The following is an 18,724-nucleotide window of genomic DNA, read 5'->3' as shown; positions in this document are numbered from 1 at the left end:
AGTTACCCTTTCTCAGGAGCCTGTGAACACGGCCCACCGGGAACTGCAATCCAGCCCGGGAGGAGCGAGACTTGGCCTTGGCCCGAGCTTTGCCGCTGGTCTTTCCTCTTCCAGACATTTCCACAATCTCGCAAATACTTTCACAAAGAATGGATAATTTCCGCCGCATTTACTTTACTTATAGACTGAAAACTCTCCCCATTGGCCGGTACTTAATTCACCTCATTTGCCTATATTCTTCACCAATCAGGTCACTGACAACAGAAGAGGGCGGGGTTTATCGCCAAAACATCAGAAGCAGAAAATTTGTCAATTTCAAAAAGACCGCCAATTTCATTGTCAGAAAGGAGCGGATTAAAATAAATGTCATCCTTCGTCAAATATTTAAAATCCCTTCTCTTTATTTTGCTTTATTCAACTTTTTCCGTCACGAATTACAGACGCGGGTTTAAAATGTTATTTAAGTTGTGGATCTTTCTACAATTGCTTTCAGACTGTCCCGGGAGGGACTAAATCCCTGTTCACAGCATTTCCCTGAAGGGAAACATTCAGTTTATCTTCAATCAGTGTCCTTCTCTGAAAAGAGGGAGCCGGATCGAGTCCTCAAACAGCCCTTAGTCTGCTGTGTAATAATCCCATTCCGGGCTGTTACAGTGCGGAGAGTTACTGTTAATAAAATGATGAATCAGTTCACATTTCAGGAATAGAGTGAAGGGACTGATGTCTGACTCTTGCCGCTGAAAGCAGCTGTTAATGCGGTCATTCAGGGGCTGTGCAAAACCACAATAACAGCTTTAAGCAAAAAAGTAAAGGCGGATGAGCGGATTATGGGTTTGAGTTCGGTTTATGGGACAGCAGACAAAAACACAGCAGTGGGACATTTATTATGTTACACATTGTCTTAAAATGATTTCATAGAGATGTTCGGATGCAGCTTTTTCAGAGAGATTGTGGGTGGCTCTTAAAAGAGCCGTTGTGTTTGGGATGTTATTCAGTCCATTGTGCAGTTTTACTTGGAGCTGGTGTACTTGGTCACCGCCTTTGTCCCTTCCGACACGGCGTGCTTGGCCAGCTCCCCGGGCAGCAGCAGGCGCACGGCGGTCTGGATCTCCCGGGAGCTGATGGTGCTGCGCTTGTTGTAATTGGCCAGGCGGGAAGCCTCACCCGCGATGCGCTCGAAAATATCGTTCACAAACGAGTTCATGATGCTCATGGCCTTGGAGGAGATGCCGGTGTCGGGGTGAACCTGCTTCATCACTTTGTAGATGTAGATGGAGTAACTCTCCTTCCTCGACTTTCTCCGCTTCTTGCTGCCCTTTGCTGACGGTTTATTTAAGGTTTTCTTGGCGCCCTTCTTAGCAGCTGCTTTCTTCTTCTCCTCAACCATCTTTAGTTTCAATTTCAGACACAGAAATAAACCAAACCCCTTCCGAGTGCGGATTAAATAGACAATCCCACACCTCTATGCTAATGAGGGATGGGGGAAAGTAAAGATTGTGATTGGGTGATTTGGAATGATGTCCCCACGATATAATATTGCGAATCGACATTTGGTCTCTTTCGCCATCCAATCAGATTAAATATTTGCAACCAATCACAAATCCCCGTACAGCAATCAGGAAGTATATTGCACAAAGACTCTCTCCAGCCCCAGTTTGTATTGAAAGAGCTGCTGCCTGTGTGGAGCTTCCTGGAAATGTCCTGGCTGTTGTTAGGAGGACATTTATTGACTGATTCTGTGTCGTTGTGTCTCTGCTATTGCATGTGAGTGTGCAATTAATTTCATTTTTAGTCTAGGCTACTGTGTTTGAGTGTTTTATGTAATTTGGTAACTCAGTCTCTGGTGCTGTATGGATTCATTCTGTCTCTGTCAGGTACTGTGTTTGAGTGTGAGGAGATGAGGTGGAGTGTTGCAGCAAGGAAGATGGAAAAGAGCATTGGTGCCGATGACACAGCCTTACTTGACCCCAGTTTGCACTCGGATTGGGTCAGTGATAGATCCGTTGGCAAGGATTACAGCTTGCATGTCGTAGTGCAGTATGTTTGAGGAGGACATTCCATAATCCCTCTCGGTTGGTAGAGTCGAAGGCCTTTGTCAGGTCAGAGAAGGCCATGTATAAAAGTTGCTGCTGCTCCCTACATTTTCTTGAAGTTGTCTTGCTGTGAAGATTATGTTCACTGTGCCTGTTGATGGACAGAATCCACATTGTGATTCCAGTAGGAGCTCTTCAGCCACGGGGAGGAGGCAGTTGAGAAGGACTCTTGTGATGACCTTCCCTGTGGTGGACAGCAGGGATACCCCTCTATAGTTAACACAGTCGGTCTTGTCAACTTTTTTTAAAGATGATCACAATTACCGCATCACGGCGATCCCCTCTCCTCCTTCCAGATGAGGGAAATGAGACATGTATTTGTGTCGAGTGTTTCTCTGCCATATTTTAGAATTTTGATGTGAATTCTATCTATTCTGGCAGTCTTATTGTTTTTTGGCTGTCCATCTCTAACGTCATGTGTGAATGTGGGATTAATTCTGTACCTGTCACTCACTGGTACTTTGTGTAAGTGGGAGATACATTCTGTATCTGGCAGTCTTCGGTATTGTATGTGAGTGTGGAATACATTCTGTCAGTGGCACTGTGTGTGAGTATTTGATTCATTCTGTCAGTCTCTGGAATGTTATGTGATTTGGGACTTAGTCTGAAACTGTCAGTGGTTCTGTATGTGTGGAATTCAAGCTATATCTGTCAGTATCTCAGTGTGTGTGTGTGAGTTCATTCTTTATCTGTCAGTCTCTGGTGATTTATGTGAGTTTGGCAGTCACTGAATCTGCCAGGTACTGTAGGAGTATTTGAGAATGATTTTGTATGTGTCAGTCTTTGCTACTACATAGGAGTGTGGGATTAATTCTGTATCTGTCAGCCTTTGGTAGTGTGTGTGATTGTGGGATGAATTAATTCGCAGTCATTGGTGCCCAGTATGAATGTGTAAATCATTCTGTAACTCAGTCTGATATTGTTATGTGAGGGTAGGAATCACGTGTATCTTTCGATCCCGGGTGCTGACTGTGAGCATGGGATTCATTCTGTACCTGTCGGTGGTACTGTATCTATCTGTGGGATTAATTCTGTACCTTTCAGTCACTGGTATTGTGTATGAAAGTGGGATTAATTCTAGATCCGCCACACATTGGTTTTGTGTGTGTGTGTGTGTGTGTGTAAGAACATAAGAAGATACGAAATAGGACAGGAGTAGACCATTTGGCCCATCAAGCCTGCTCTGCCACTCAATAAGATCATGGCTGTTCTGATTGTGGCCATAACTTCACTTTCCTGCCTGCCCCCATAACCATTGACTCTGTTGTCGATCAAAAACCTGTCTATCGCTGCGTTGAATATATTCAATGACACAGCCTCCACAGTCCTCTGGAGAGCAGAATTCCAAAGATTAACAACCCTCTCAGAGAAGAAATTCCTCCTCATCTCCTTCTTGAAAGAGAGACTGCTTATCTTAAACTCTGGCCCCTAATTCTATAATCCCCCACAAGGAGAAACATCCTCTCAGCATCTACCTGTCCAGCCCACTGAGAATCTTACAGGTTTCAATAAGATCACCACTCAATCTTCTAAACTCCAGTGAGTATAGGCCCAAACTGCTCAACTTTTTCTCATAAGACAATCCAACATCCCAGCAATCAGTCGAGTGAACCTTCTTTGAACTGATTCCAATGCAAGTATATTCCTCCTTATGTAAGGAGACCAAAACTGTATGGAATTGGGATGTCACTAATGCCCTGTAAAGTTATAGCAAAACTTCCTTACTTTTAAACTCCATTCCCCTTGCTAAAAATGCCAACATTCCATTTGCCTTCCTAATTACTTGCTATACCTTCATGCTAACATTTTTGTAATTCATGTACCTGGACACCCAGATTCCTTGGTACAGCAGCGTTCTGCAGTCTCTCTCTATGTAAATAATATTCTGTTTTTCTATTCTACCTGCCAAAGTAGACAATCTCACATTTCCCCATATTATACTCCATCTGCCAAATGTTTTCCCACTGACTTAACCTATCTATATCTCTTTGCAGACACATTGTGTCCTCCTCACAACTTGCTTTCCTACCTATCTTTGTACCATCTACAAATTTCGCAACAATACACGTGGTCCCTTCATGCAAGTTATTAATATAGACCATAAATAGTTGAGGCCCCAGCACTGTACCTGTGGCACTCCATTAGTTACAGTTTGCCAATCTGAAAATGCTCCAATTATCCCCACTCTCTGTTTTCTGTGAGTTAGCCAATCCCATATCCATGTGTGTGTAGTTTTCAGTTTGTATCTGTCAGTGTCTGGTACTCTATGTGAGTTTTGGACTCTTTCTCAATCTCTCAGTGCTACTATTTGTGTGTTAGGTTGCTTTAGATGACTCAGGCTGAGGTACTGTGAGTGAGTGCAATAATCAACCTATAGTTTTCAGCATCTGGCACTGAGCATGTGTATCAGCATCACTTTATCTGTCAGTATCTGGTACTCTGTGTGAGTGGGGGATTCATTATATAACCTTCCGTCCCTGGGACTGTTTGCAAGTCTGGATTCATTCTGCATAAAATGTCAGCACAGCAGCAGGCCACAGATGTGGTTGGTTTTAAGCAGACAATATGTTTGAAGTTTTGCCAAGTATTAAATATCTGTCACTGTGAACATAATAGCGAAAGATAATGTATCTTTCAATCTGATACAGGATTGATGTGCAAATGTAACTCAGGCTGTACTAATCAATTTGATCAATGCCATTCAGTCTGACTCTGAGGGAGAATCTTGGACTTGTGTGTAAAATGAGCTCAGTCTGGAATTGTACAGTATCTTCCATCTGACACTACGAGGTTTCAGGACTGGTATGTAATTTATAGCTCAGACTAAACTCATCAAATTTATAATGTATCTTTTAGTTTCACAATCCGGATGAGTTTTAAACTGGAATCTGAGTTTGTATCTCAGGTTATACGATATTTCAGAATCTCTCAATCTGATTATGCACTTGAGATTTGGACTAGTATCTAATGTATATGTCTGGACACATTATGGGAATTAATACTGATAATAAACTGATAACATGTGTAAATATTGGGCTGGTATTTAACTTGAATCTCAGATTATATTAGTTTAGAGATACAGCACTGAAACAGGCCCTTCGGCCACCGAGTCTGTGCCGACCATCAACCACCCATTTATACTAATCCTACACTAATTCCATATTCCTACCACATCCCCACCTGTCCCGATATTTTCCTACCACCTACCTATACTAGGGGCAATTTATAATGGCCAATTTACCTATCAACCTGTAAATCTTTTGGTCATGTGGGAGGAAACCGGAGCACCTGGAGGAAACCCACGCAGACACAGGGAGAACTTGCAAACTCCACACAGGCAGTACCTAGAATTGAATCCGGGTCGCTGGAGCTGTGAGGCTGCGGTGCCATCCACTGCACCGCCCTTAATTCTATAACTTTGAAAAGGGAACCATGTGTCAGTTCTATGTGTATTTAATTTGTAGCTGAGGTTGCACTATTGTGGGATTGACACACTGATAATTTGATAGTGGGTGAGAATTTGGACTGGGATTTATGAATCTACCTGTCAGTGGTACTGAGTTGGGGTGACATGGAAACAACGTCCGTCTCTCCTGTTCTGTTTGATTGATGGATTGAAAATGTGTCTCTGGATCTATTTCTGCTGTCTGAGACTGTGGAACTGATGACCTGTCTGTGTCTCTGCGCTCTGTGAATGATAATGTACGGACTGTGTGAGAAGGAGCTGGTGACACTCTTCCTTGTAACTTGGGTGGAGGAAACATCACATTTATTCTGGTTCATTCAATTATTTGTCTGTTTGAACAAAAGTATGTTTATAACTAAAATACAGGTGAGATAGAAGATACAGGATTTTAATGAATTTAATCTCTCGAATAATAATGAGCCCCCACAAAGGAAGCCCAGTCATACAAATATTATCATTGTTTGACTGCACTGCAGTAACAGGTTCTTCCCATTCTGTCTCCTTTCCCCGTCGACACACAGCCTGAGAATGGCCTCTCCCTTCCCCCACTCACCCCATGTTCCGGGACCAGTTGATTCTCCATTCCGCCTCTTACAAACAGCCCCCGCCTGCCCCTGAACTTGCCCCGGACTCGATGCTGATCTCTGAGTCTATCTGCGGACACGCTCCCAAAGCGATGTGCTGCTGGAAGGAGGCTGCTGTTTGCTTCCTTCCCCCGGGAACAGGATCTCTCCATTCGCGACTGTTTCAAACCATCTTCTTCCGCTCACAGGCAGTGCTGGGGGAGGGGAGCGGAGGCGCAGATTCAGGCAACAATTCAGCAAACAGAAACATAGAAAATTTCCGGCGCAGAATGAGGCCATTCGGCCCAACATGTCCGTGCCAGCTCAAAGAGAGCGATCCAGCCTGGTCCCGCAGTTTATTGTTATTGGACAGTGAAGTGTGGAAACAGAAGCGGACAGTCAGGATGTGGGGATTTACTCAAAGAGAATCTATTATAGGCACCAGGTGAGAAGTGTGAAGGACACATTTTGAACAGCGGCTGTTTGGTTTCGCTTGAACGGTTAGACCATGGGAGCGGGAACTGGAAATCTGACCTGTGTAAAAGTCCCTGTTCCGTCGGTCAGTCCCATTCATGGCCCAGTGGATTGTTTCTGGATGTCATTTAATTGTTGTAAAACGGCCAAAGCCCCTGGTGTGCAGTAGCTGGGGGCTGAAGGACTGCAGTGGAATCAGACACTGACTCTGTTTGTATTGCTGGGTTTCCTTTGTGATTGTTCACAATGATTATTCATTCAAAGATTGTTTTGGTCTCTCTTGTAACTTCCACCACACCTCTTCCTGAATTATAATAAATACTTTTTCTTTCTACAGGCAAATACTTGAAGGAAGCAGAATAAATAGAATGATGCCTCAGCACAAGGGGAAGTGCAGCCGGCTTCTCACACACAGTAAGGACAGTATCACTCAGAGAGAAAAGAGACATCAGTTCCACAATCACTGCCAGCAGTACTAGTCAGACTGGCACTGATCCCAAGTTCCAGAGACTAACAGTCAATCCAACAGTCACACAGAGCATGACAGACTGAAGTTGTTTCCATTTCACCCCAACTCCGTCCCACTGACAGGTAGATACATCAATCCCAGTCCAAAATCACACCCACTATCAGATTGCAAGGCACTGTGTCACTGTCACAAGAGAGCAGCCTGAACTACAAATTCAATGTCAGATAGAACAGACACAACAGTCCCTGATTGTAAAGTACAGAATTAATCTCAATAATGTACCCAGACTGCAGACTGAGCTACATGTTACACACCACTCCACAAATCTCACAAGTGGTCAGACTGGAGGATACAGTATTAATTCCATTACTGCAAACTGAATGCACTGTTATCTACCAGGACATAAAGCATATTGTAAAATGAAAGGACACAGACCTGAAATGTTAATTGTGTTTCTCCCTCCACAAATGCTGCCTGAACTGCTGAGTATTTCCAGCATTTTTGTTTATTTCATATTTCCAGCATCTACAGACTTTTGCTTTTATTTTAGAGTTAAAGAAACATTGCATTGTGAGGTGGGAGTGACTGCCCTTGACATCAAGGCAGCCTTTGACGTGTATGGCAACAAGGCAGCCCTAGCAAAACCAATGTAAATAGAAATCGGGGCAAAATGCTCTGCTGTTTGCAGTCATACCTGGCACTAAGGAAGATGGCTGTGGTTGTTCAGGTCAATCATCTCAGTCTCAGGACATTACAGCTGGAATTCCTTAGGCTCGTGTTCTAGGCCCAACCATCTTCAGCAGCTTCATCATCGACCTTCCCTCCATCACAAGGCCAGAAGTGTGGATGTTTTCTGATGATTGCCCAATGTTCAGCACCATTCATGACTCCTCAGATACTGAAGCAGCCCATGTCCAGATGCAGCAAGACCTGCACAACATCCAGGATTGGGCTGATAAGTGGCAAGTAACATTGGCATCAGATAAGTGCCAGGCAATGACCATCTCAAACAAGAGAGAATCTAATCATCTCCCCTTGATGTTCAATGGCATTACCATCACTGAATCCCCCACCATTAACATTGACCATTGGTTACCATTGACCAGAAACTGAACTGGACCAGCCATATAAGTGCTGTGACTGCAAGAGCAAGGTCAGAGGCTAGGAATTCTGCGGCGAGTAACTGACCTCCTGTTTCCCCACATCCGGCCACCATTCACAAGGCACAAGTCAGGAGTGTGATGGAATACTGCCCACTTGCCTGGATGAGTGCAGCTCCAACAACACTCAAGTAGCCTGTTTGATTGCCCACATCCACCACCTTCAATATTCACTCCATTCACCACTGATGCACAGTGGCAGCAGTGCGTACCAGCTAAAAGATGCACTGCAGCAACACACCAAGGCTTCTTCGACAGTACCTTCCAAACCTGGAACCTCTACCACCAACAAGGACAAGGGCAGCAGATGCATGGGAACACTACCACCTGCAAGTTCCCCTCCAAGCCACACACCATCCTGACTTGGAACTATATCACCATTCCTGCACTGTCGCTGGGTCAAAATCCTGGAACTCCCTTCCAAACAGCACCGTTGGAATTCCTACATCTCAAGGACTGCAGCAGCTCAAGAAGGCAGCTCACCACCATTTTGTCAAGGGCAATTTGGAATGGGCAATAAATGCTGGCATAGCCAGTGATGCCTACATCACACTAACAAATGAAAAAAGTGAGGAAATAGTGAAGGGCTTCTATAGAATACATGCAGATATGTTTCCACTTGTGGTGGTGTCTGAAACAAGAGCCAAAAATATAAAATCGACATTCATAAAACCAATGAGGAATTCATGAAAAAGGTATTAATGTAGTGAGTGGTTAGAATCTGGAATTTGCAACCACAGGGAGAGGTCGAGGCGATAATATCGATGCATTTAAGGGGAGGTGGAACAACTGTATGGGAAGAAAGGAATTGAGGGATATACATATGGGGCTTTATTTTTCTTTATTTGTGCATATGAAGCAGGGTGGCTGGAAATATGTGTCGAGCATCGAGCAGTTGGGATGATCCCAGTGCAGTGTTTTGTCTGGATGGATCTGCCCAGAATACTTGTGATGCAGGAGCTGGGAACTTCAGTACTTCAGTGGAGACAGATACTGACACTGGTTTTCATTTGTGGGTGTTTTTAATGAATATTAATTGCGAAATTAAATTCACCTCTTTGATATTTTGCACCTCCCCTGTTCTTGAGTTAGGACATATTTTTTCTTCATACAGGCAAATACTTGAAGGAATCGTGATGAATGTGATGGTTGCTGCACTCGAGGCACAAGGAACAGTGCAGCCAGCTCCTCTCACACACAGTAGGTACATTATCACTCAGAGTACAGAGGGATAGACAGTTCATCAGTTCCCTAGTCTCAGACTGCAGAAGTAGTCAGGCCCACATTGATCCCGAATTCCAGAGACACATTTTCAATCCAACAATCAAACAAAGCAAGAGAGAAATAAGTTGTTTCCATTTCACCCCAATTCAGTCCCATTGACAGTCAGATACATCAATCCCAAGTCAAAATCACACACATTAACAGATTGAAATACAATGTGTCAATCTAAATATAATGCAGACTTAGCTATCAATTAAATATCAGATAGAATTGGCACACAGTATTGATTGAATGGCACAGAATCTAACGTAATGCTGTACCCTGAGATTTAAATTAAATACCATAATCAAAGCTCACATCCATTCATGATAAAGGATGTTTAAACATCCCCATAGTGTACCCTGAGATACAAGTTACATACAAGTTCAACATTCATTACAGAGAAAGTTTCTAAGGTGCTGAAAGATATTGTAACCTGAGACACAAATTAGATACCAGTTCAGAACTCACCCACACTGTGAAATGGAAAGATACAGAATCAATTCCATTAGTGTAGATCACTTTAAATCTGTTTCCCCCAGTCACTGACCTCTCTGCTAAGGTAAATAGGCCCTTCACTTCAACTCTATCCAGGCACCTCAAAATATTGTATGTTTCAATGAGATTTCCCCTCAGCCTTCTCTGTGCCAAGGAGAACAGCCCCAGCCTATCCAGTCTTTCCTCATAGCTGCATTTTTCCAATCCCGGCAACATGCTCGTGAATCTCCTCTGCACCCTCTCTAGTGCAATTACATCCTTTCTGTAATAAGGTGATCAGAACTGCATACAGTATTCGTTGTGGCCTGACTAATGATTTATACTGTTCCAGCATAACCTCCCTGCTCTTAAATCTATACCTCGGCTAATAAAGGAAAGGATTCCATATGCCTTCTTACCACCTTAACGACCTGTCCTGCTACCTTCAGGGATCTGTGGACATTTACTCCAAGGTCCCTCACTTCCTCTACACCTCTCAGTCTTCTCCAATTAATTGTGTATTCCTTTGCCTTGTTTAACCTCCCCAAGTGCATCAACTCACACTTCTGAATTGAATTCCATTTGCCATTTTTCTGTCCATCTGACCAGACCATGAAGATCTTCCTGCAGTCTACAGCTATCCTCCTTGCTATTTACCACACAGCCAATCTTTGTGCCATCTGCAAACTCATACCCCCTACATTTACATCCGTGAAGACTACATCAACTGCACTACCCTCATCTATCTTCCTTCTTAATTCTTCAAAATTTCGATCAAGTTGGTTAGACAAGATCTTCCCTTAACAAATCCATGCTGACTATACTTGATTAATCTGTGCCTTTCGAAGTAACATTTTATCCTGTCTCTCAGAATAGATTCCAATAATTTGCCCACTACTGATGTTAGACTGACTGGCCTGTAATTATTTGGTCTCCCTCACTCCCTTTTTAAACAAAGGTACAAGGTTAGCAGTCCTCCAATCCTCCATCACAAAACCTGTATCCAGTGAGGTCTGGAAAATGATGATCAGCTCTTCTGCTATTTCCTCTCTTGCTTCTTTTTAACAGCCTGAGGTGCAAACCATCCGGCGCTCGTGATTTATCAACTTTCATATACACTAATCCCATTAATATGTCCTCTCTCCCTCTGTATGGATCACATCCATACTTCACACCCCTCTTCCTTATCTACAATATATGCATCTTCCCCCTCTTTTGTGAAGACAGATGCAAAGTATTTATTCAGAACAATGCCAGCATCTTCTGCCCTACACATAGGTTACCTTTTTGGTCTTTTCTGTGCCCTATTCTTTCCTTATTTATCCTTTTACTCTCAATGTATTGATAAAACATCTTTGGGTTCACCATAATTTTGATTGCCAATATTCTTTTATGCTGTCGCTTAACTTTCCTAATTTCAATGTTGATTTCCCCCCTCCACATTCTATACTCCTCTCGGCTTTCTGTAGTATTCAGTTCTCTGTGTTGGGCATAAACTTTCCTTTACTGCCTTATTATACCCGTAAACTCCTTGACATCCATGGGGCTCTAGATTTGGCCTTCCCACCCTTTTTCTTTGTGGGAACATGTTGACTCTGAACCCCTGGAATCTCCCCTTTGAATTCTTCCCACTGCTCTGACACTGATTTACCTTCAACTACCTGTTTTCAGTCCACTTTCGGTAAATCAATCTTCACCTTAGTAAAGTTGGTCTTACCCCAATTGAGAACTCTAACTCCTGTTCTGTCCTTGTCCTTTCCATAATTATATTAAAACTGACTGAATTATGATCACTACCACCAAATTGCTGTCCCACTGCCGCTCCTTCCACCTGCCCCTCTTCATTTCCTAAAACTAAGTCTAAAACTTCACCCTCTCTTGTTGGACTTGCTACATATTGGCTAAAAAAGTACTCCTGAATGCACCTCAAGAATTCTGCTCCCTCAATTCCCTCTACACAAAAAGTATCCCAGTTAATGTTTGGGTGGAACAAATCCCCCACTGTTACTGCCCTATTGTTCTTGCACTTCTCAGATATTTGCCTGCATATCTGCTCTTCCATCTCCCTCTGACTGTTTAGGGGTCTATAGTACACTCCCAGCAGTGTGATTGCCTCTTTTTTGTTCCTCAGCTCAATCTATACGGTCTCATTTGATAAACCTTCCAACATATCATCCCTCCTCACAGCTGTAATAATTTCTTTGACCAAAATTGCCACTCCCCCTCCTTTTTTATCCCCTTCCCTCTCACGTCTGAAAACCCTGTAACCAGGAAGATTGAGCTGCCATGCCTGTCCCTCCTTTAGCCATGTTTGTGTAATAGCTATGATATCATACTGCCGTGTGTCTAACTGTGCCCTGAGCTCATCTGCTTCATTTGCTATACTCCTTGCATTGATTTAGATATCCTTGAGCACTGCCAACATTTTTTGTTTTGAATTTTCTAATCAGTGTTTCCTCTCTCTTCCAGACTCCATTAATTTTCTGCCTTCCATTTTCATTTCTGATCTGACTCTACCTTCCAGTCCCCATCTCCCTGCCAAACTAGTTTAAACCCTCCCCAACAGCACTAGCAAAACATCCTGCAAGGAACTCCGTCCTGGCTCGGTTCAGGTGCAAACCCGTCCAACCTGTCCCAAAAATCGAAAGTCCTCCCTCCTGCACCATTTTTCCAGCCACACGTTCATCTGTCTTATCCATCTATTCCTGTACATTCATCTGTCTTATCCATCTATTCCTGTACTCACTTGCACGTGGCACTGGGAGTAATCCAGAGATTATTACTTTTGATGTCCTGCTTGCTAATTTCTTACCTCACTCCCTAAGTTCTGACTGCAGCACAACATCCTTATATCTACCTATGTTGTTGGTTCTGATGTGGACTACCACTGCTGGCTGTTCACCCTCCCGCTTCAGGGTGCTCTGTAACTGCTCAATGACATCCTTGACCCTGGCACCAGGGAGCCAACACTCCATTCCTGGATTCACGTCTGTGGCCATAGAAACACCTGATTGTTCCCTTGACGATTGAATCACCTACAACTATGGCTTTTCCAGTCTTCCCTGTACTCCCCTTTGCTGCTGAGTCACCCATGGTGTCATGGACTTGGCTCCGGCTGCACTCCCCAGGTGAAGCATCATTGTCCTCTGTATTCAGAACTGAATACCTGCTGGAGAGTGAGACGCACTCGGGGTGTCCTGCACTACCTGCCTGATTCTTTTTGACTGCCTGGTGGTCACCCATTCCCTCTCTCCCTGCATACTCTTAAGCTGTGGGGTGACCACATCTATAAACGTGTTATCTATGTACAAAGAACAAACAACAGTACAGCACAGGAACAGGCCATTCGGCCCTCCAAGCCCGCGCCGATCTTGATGCCTGTCCAAACTAAAACCTTCTGCACTTCAGGGGACCGTATCCCTCTCTTCCCATCCTATTCATGTATTTGTCAAGATGCCTCTTAAACGTCGCTATCTTCCCTGCTTCCACCACCTTCCCCGGCAGCAAGTTCCAGGCACTCACCACCCTCTGTGTAAAGAACTTGCCTCGCACATCCCCTCTAAACTTTGCCCCCCTCGCCTTAAACCTATGTCCCCTCGTAACTGACTCTGTCACCCTGTGAAAAAGCTTCTGACTATCCACTCTGTCTCTGCCACTCATAACTTTGTCAACCTCTATCATGTCGCCCCTCCACCTCCATTCTCAGTTTTGGGAAAAATAGAGTATATGACTGTATCAGTAAGTAGGAAAAGTTAAAATATGTTGTGACCAGTGGAGACGTGTGATGAGAATAAACAGATCCTCCTCTGATTTCAACTACACAAGCATTTGTGATTTGGCTCTGTAGCTTAGTTGGTTAAAGCACCTGTCTAGTAAACAGAAGAGCCTGGGTTCAACTCCCAGCAGAGCCTTATTTCACATTTGTGATATGCTTTAGAAGTTTCCTTGTCAATCATTTATATCTCTGTTTTGTGAACTTGAACTTGGAATTCAAATTACATGATGAATTTCAGTCACAGGAGAAAACAGCCTTTGTGAAGGATGTGAGTTGGGAATGGCTGTTCCTCCTTGTCCAGAAATTCAGTGCTGATACGCCAAAGGCAACTTCTTTGATACAAATTTGTTCACGGTTACATTCAATCTGGAAAACAGCTCGACATTAATCTCACTGAAGGAAAGTGTGACTGCGTTGTATGTTTCAGAGTGTTTGTGTCGTTATGTGTTGCTTTTAACCGAGACTGGGGACATGACACGAGTGGGAAGGTTGATCCGAGGTTTGGAATATTTGTCAATCAGGAACAAGAAAAATCAAAGGAACCAAATAAGAAAACCTATGTCTCGTGGGTATTGAGAGACGGTGAGAAGATATTAAACTTTGTTCCATTCAATCCGGCTGCGATGAACTTTGAATTTTTCCGCCTTTTATAAACATTATTTGAAGGGTCTCTGTAACAATGTTCAGTGTTGAGGAGAGTGGGGTCTGGGTGAGCAGCTGCTGAGTGTGACAGGGTCAGGACTGGATGCAGGAAGTTCTCTGACACTCTCTCTCCCTCTCTCTCTCTGATGGCTTTGAGTTGATTTTCAAGTGTTTGAATAAATGAAGGAAGTTCCCTCCACCCATTTGTTTGGACAGACAGTGTAGTATATTCAGGAGTCGGAATGCAGATATTAATTCCAAGTGACAGTTCTGGGTTCATTTAACAAAAAAAAGGTAGCGAATAATATTGCTCACTGATTGAAATCCCCCAGTGAGGAGACAGTTAAACAGGTGATCTGTTGGGGCATCCTTCGATCCAAGGTTTCGGCAGCATTTAATCTCCCTTTTTGGTGAAATTCTCTGTTATTTGCATCTTTTTTTAATCAGCTTTCATGGGTGAGTGAAAAACTCAAAAAAACTTAACAGTTCCATTCTTCCTTCTTCCCATCAGTTTCTCTTTTCTGTCTCAGATCAATATAATGATGAGAATCCCAATTTAATCTGCTGTTTCTGGTGTTTTATCCATTCCAATCAAAATTCAACATTCCAATCAAATCTATTTGTTATTCCACAGTGTCTCTCCATGTGTTTTATTCTGTTGTATTCTCTCACAGTCTGTTTGATGATCAATTTTACATCTCAGTCTCTGTTCTGGTGAAGATCAGAAGCAGTGTTATCTGTTTGCACCACCCGACAAGTCGGCCTGAGGCTGTGTCTCATCGATAATGTGGAGTTAGGAACATCGAAACATAGGAGCAGGAGTCGGCCATTCAGCCCATCGAGACTGCCCCGCCATTCAATATGATCATGGCTGAACATCCACTTCAATGCCCTTTTTCCCACACTTTCCTCATATTCCCTTATGTCATTTGTATTTACAAATCTGTCAATCTCTGCTTTAAACATACTCAACGACTGAGCTTCCACAGCCCTCTGGGATAGAGAATTCCAAAGATTCACAACCCTCTGAGTAACAACATTTCTCCTCATCTCTGTCCTAAGTGGCTTCCCCCTTATTTTGAAATTGTGTCCCCTGATTTTCGACTCCCCAACCAGGAGAAACATCTTAGCTGCATCTACCCTGACTGTCCTTTAAGTATTTTGTGGGTTTCAATGGGATCACCTCTCATTCTTCAAAACTCCAGAGAATACAGCCCCAGTTTCCCCAATCTCTCTTCATAGGACAATCCCACCATCCCAGGAACAAGTCTGATGAACCTTTGTTGAACTCCCTCCATGGCAATAATATCCTGCCGAAGGTAAGGAGACCAAAACTGCACACAGTACTCCAAGTGCGGTCTAACCAGGGTTCTATACAATTGAAGCAAGAATTCACTACTCCTGTAGTCAAATCCTCTTGTGATAAAGGCTAACATACTATTAGCCTTCCTAATTGCTTGCTGCACCTGCATGTTAGCTGTCAGTGACTTATTGACATGGACACCCAGATCACCCTTATATTCTATAACTCAGTTAATAAAGGAAAGGATTCCATATACCTGTTGAACCACCTTATTGACCTGTACTGCTACTTCAGGAATCTGTGGACATTCACTCCAACGTCCCTCACTTCCTCTACACCATTCAGTGTTTTCCCATTAATTGTGGATTCCTTTGCCTTTTTTGACGCGTGCTCTCGCTGTTCCCTGCTCTCCGAGTGAACTCTTGCTCCCTCTCTCTCCTGGGCTCTTGATGCTCCACTCTGCTCTCACTGTTTCCTACTCTCTTAATGTATCAATATTTGTTTGCCTTGTGTTTAATTTAAAATATGGATTAACTGTATTTTACAGTTGTAGGTTTTATTTGGTAGTCCTGTACAAGTTGTGGACTGGTATTTAATATTTAGCTCTGTGAAAACGATTGTGAATGAAAATATAACTTTCAATCTTATACATGGGCTGGTCTGCAAGCCCCAAGTCCTTCATTTTGTAGTAATGGAATTGATACTGTATCTTTCAGTCTTAATCTCTGTGGGATTTTTGAACTGGTATATAATGCATAACTTGGTCTAACGTTCTGATGTACATTATTGGGATTCAAAGGATGATAGGAAATAGGGGCATTAGGCCATTCAGCCCATCAAGCCTGCTCCAACATTCAAACAGATCGTGACTGATCATCTGCCTCTACGCCATTTTTCCTGCGATCTCCATATCCCTTGATCCTGTTAGTATTTAGAAATCTATCGATTTCTGTCTTGAATATGTTCAATGATTGATCTTCCACAGCCCACTGGGATAAAGAATTCCACAGATTTCCCACCCTCTGAGTAAAGAAATTCCTGCTCATCTCAGTCTCAAATGGCCTGCCCTTATTCTGAGACTGTGTCCCCTTGTTCTAGACTCACTAGACAAAGGAAACATCCTATCCATATCTACCCTGTCACACCCTGTAAGACTTTTGTAAGTTTCAATGAGATCACCTTTCATTCTCCGAAACTCCAGAGAATTTCGGCCCAGTTTCTGCAGTCTCTCATCATAAGACAATCCCACCATCCCAGGGGATTAGTCCGGTGAATCTCTGTTGCACTCCCTCTGTGACAAGTCTATCCTTCCTTCAATAAGGAAACCAAAATAGTACAGAATATTCCAGGTGCAGTCTCAGCCAGACTTTATACAATTGAAGCAATACATCTTTAACCATGTACTCAAATCCCCTTTCAATGAAGCCAACATACCATTTGCCTTCCTAATTGCTTTCTGCACCTGCACACTAGCTTTTAGTGTCTCATGAACAAGGACACCCAGGTACCTTTGGACATCGACACTTCTCAACCTCTCACCATTTAAGAAATACTCTGTCTTTCTGTTTATTCTCCCAAAGTGGAGAAATTCACACTTATTCACATTATATTCCATCTGCCATGTTCTTGCCCATTCACTTACCCTGTCCAAATCCCCTTGAAGCCTCCTTGCATTTATTCTGTACCTTTCAATCATGCAAATTTTGTCTGTTCTGTTTCAAGGTTTATATTTAAAATGTAACCATGGTGACAGAGTTTATTTAGATCTGATGATGGGTTTGTTTTTGGACTGTGATTGATGTATCAACCTGTCAGCTGTATTGAATTGGAGTGAAATGGAAACAACTTCTGTCTCTCCTGCTGTTGTTTGACTGTTGGATTGAAAATGTGTCTCTCTCGACTTTGGGATCAGTGTCTGTCTGACTACTTCTTTTGTTTGTTCCAGTGGAACTGATGAGCTGGCAGTATCTCTGTGCTTTGGGAGTGATCCTGTACCGACTGTGTGTTGGAACGAGCTCGCTGCACTTTTCCTTGTGTCCAAGAATCACCACATCCATTCAGGTTCCTTCATGTATTTTCCTGCAGGAATGAAAGAACTGGTGAGATAGAAGATACAAAAGCGATCAATGTAATCGTCCCAATAATAATCATTATGAACAATCGCGAAATGAAAACCAGGAACACAAACAGTGTCAGTGTCTGACTCCACTGCAGTACTGCAGTATTCAGCTTCTGTTTACCAGGTGTTTGCAGTGGTTTTACAACAAGTTTGTGACATTCAGAAACAACACAAGCCCTGCACTGCTCAATGACTGGGACTGTCCGATAGAGCAGTGACCTTTACACAGTCACATTTCTATTTCAACGGAAAACAAGCAGCCACTATTTAAAATGTGCCTTTCACACTTCTCACCTGGTGTCTGCAATAAACGCTCGTTATTTTGCGGCTATTTTTCCGTCACTGTTCACGATCCAACAAACAGTGAGAGACTGGAACTAAAGCAGGAAAATTCCCTCTCCTTTGGGTGGTGAAATTGTCAGTGATTTTCAATAGTGATTTCTTCCCATTGTGTCTCCCTGAGCCTGTACAGACACTGTCCGAGAATGAACTCTCCCTTCCCCGTGTCCCCGGCTCACTCCATGTTCCGGGAGCAGCTCCTGCTCCACAGTGTCTGTTCCAAACACTCCCCGACTCCCCCTCAACTTCCCACCACTCAATGCTAATCTCTGAGCACATCTGCGGACACGCTCCCAAAGCAGTGGCTGCTGGAAGCAGATGCTGTTTGTTCCCTTCCCCCGGGCCCGGGAAGTCTCCATTAGCAGCTGATTTAAAGCATCTTCCCCTGATTGAGTGAATGGCCTCACAGACTGGGTTGGGGAAAGGCTGCGCATGCGCTCCACTCCTCATAGTGACGTCCCACAGGGGGCGGAGCAACACCGCGCGTGCGCAGATCTCTGCAGCAATTCAGCATTCAAACATCAATGGGAACTTTCCCCATTTCACCCTCATCAAAGTCCCAAAGAAAGTGAAGAGGGGCT

General features: G+C 43.4%; 1 protein-coding gene and 1 non-coding gene across 2 annotated transcripts in view; one reads left to right on the top strand and one right to left on the bottom strand.

The window, feature by feature from the left end:
- Positions 1-18,724, bottom strand: part of LOC137350399 (histone H2B 1/2-like) — an 86,469-nt gene that overhangs the window by 30,615 nt on the left and 37,130 nt on the right. The gene's annotated exons all lie outside the window — the stretch shown is intronic.
- Positions 13,803-13,876, top strand: trnat-agu (transfer RNA threonine (anticodon AGU)). The gene has a single exon. It is a non-coding gene; the product is annotated as a tRNA-Thr (tRNA).

The sequence above is a fragment of the Heterodontus francisci genome, chromosome 35 (genome assembly GCF_036365525.1).
Source record: "Heterodontus francisci isolate sHetFra1 chromosome 35, sHetFra1.hap1, whole genome shotgun sequence".
NCBI lineage: Eukaryota > Metazoa > Chordata > Chondrichthyes > Heterodontiformes > Heterodontidae > Heterodontus > Heterodontus francisci.
This window is presented reverse-complemented; position numbering and strand designations above follow the sequence as displayed.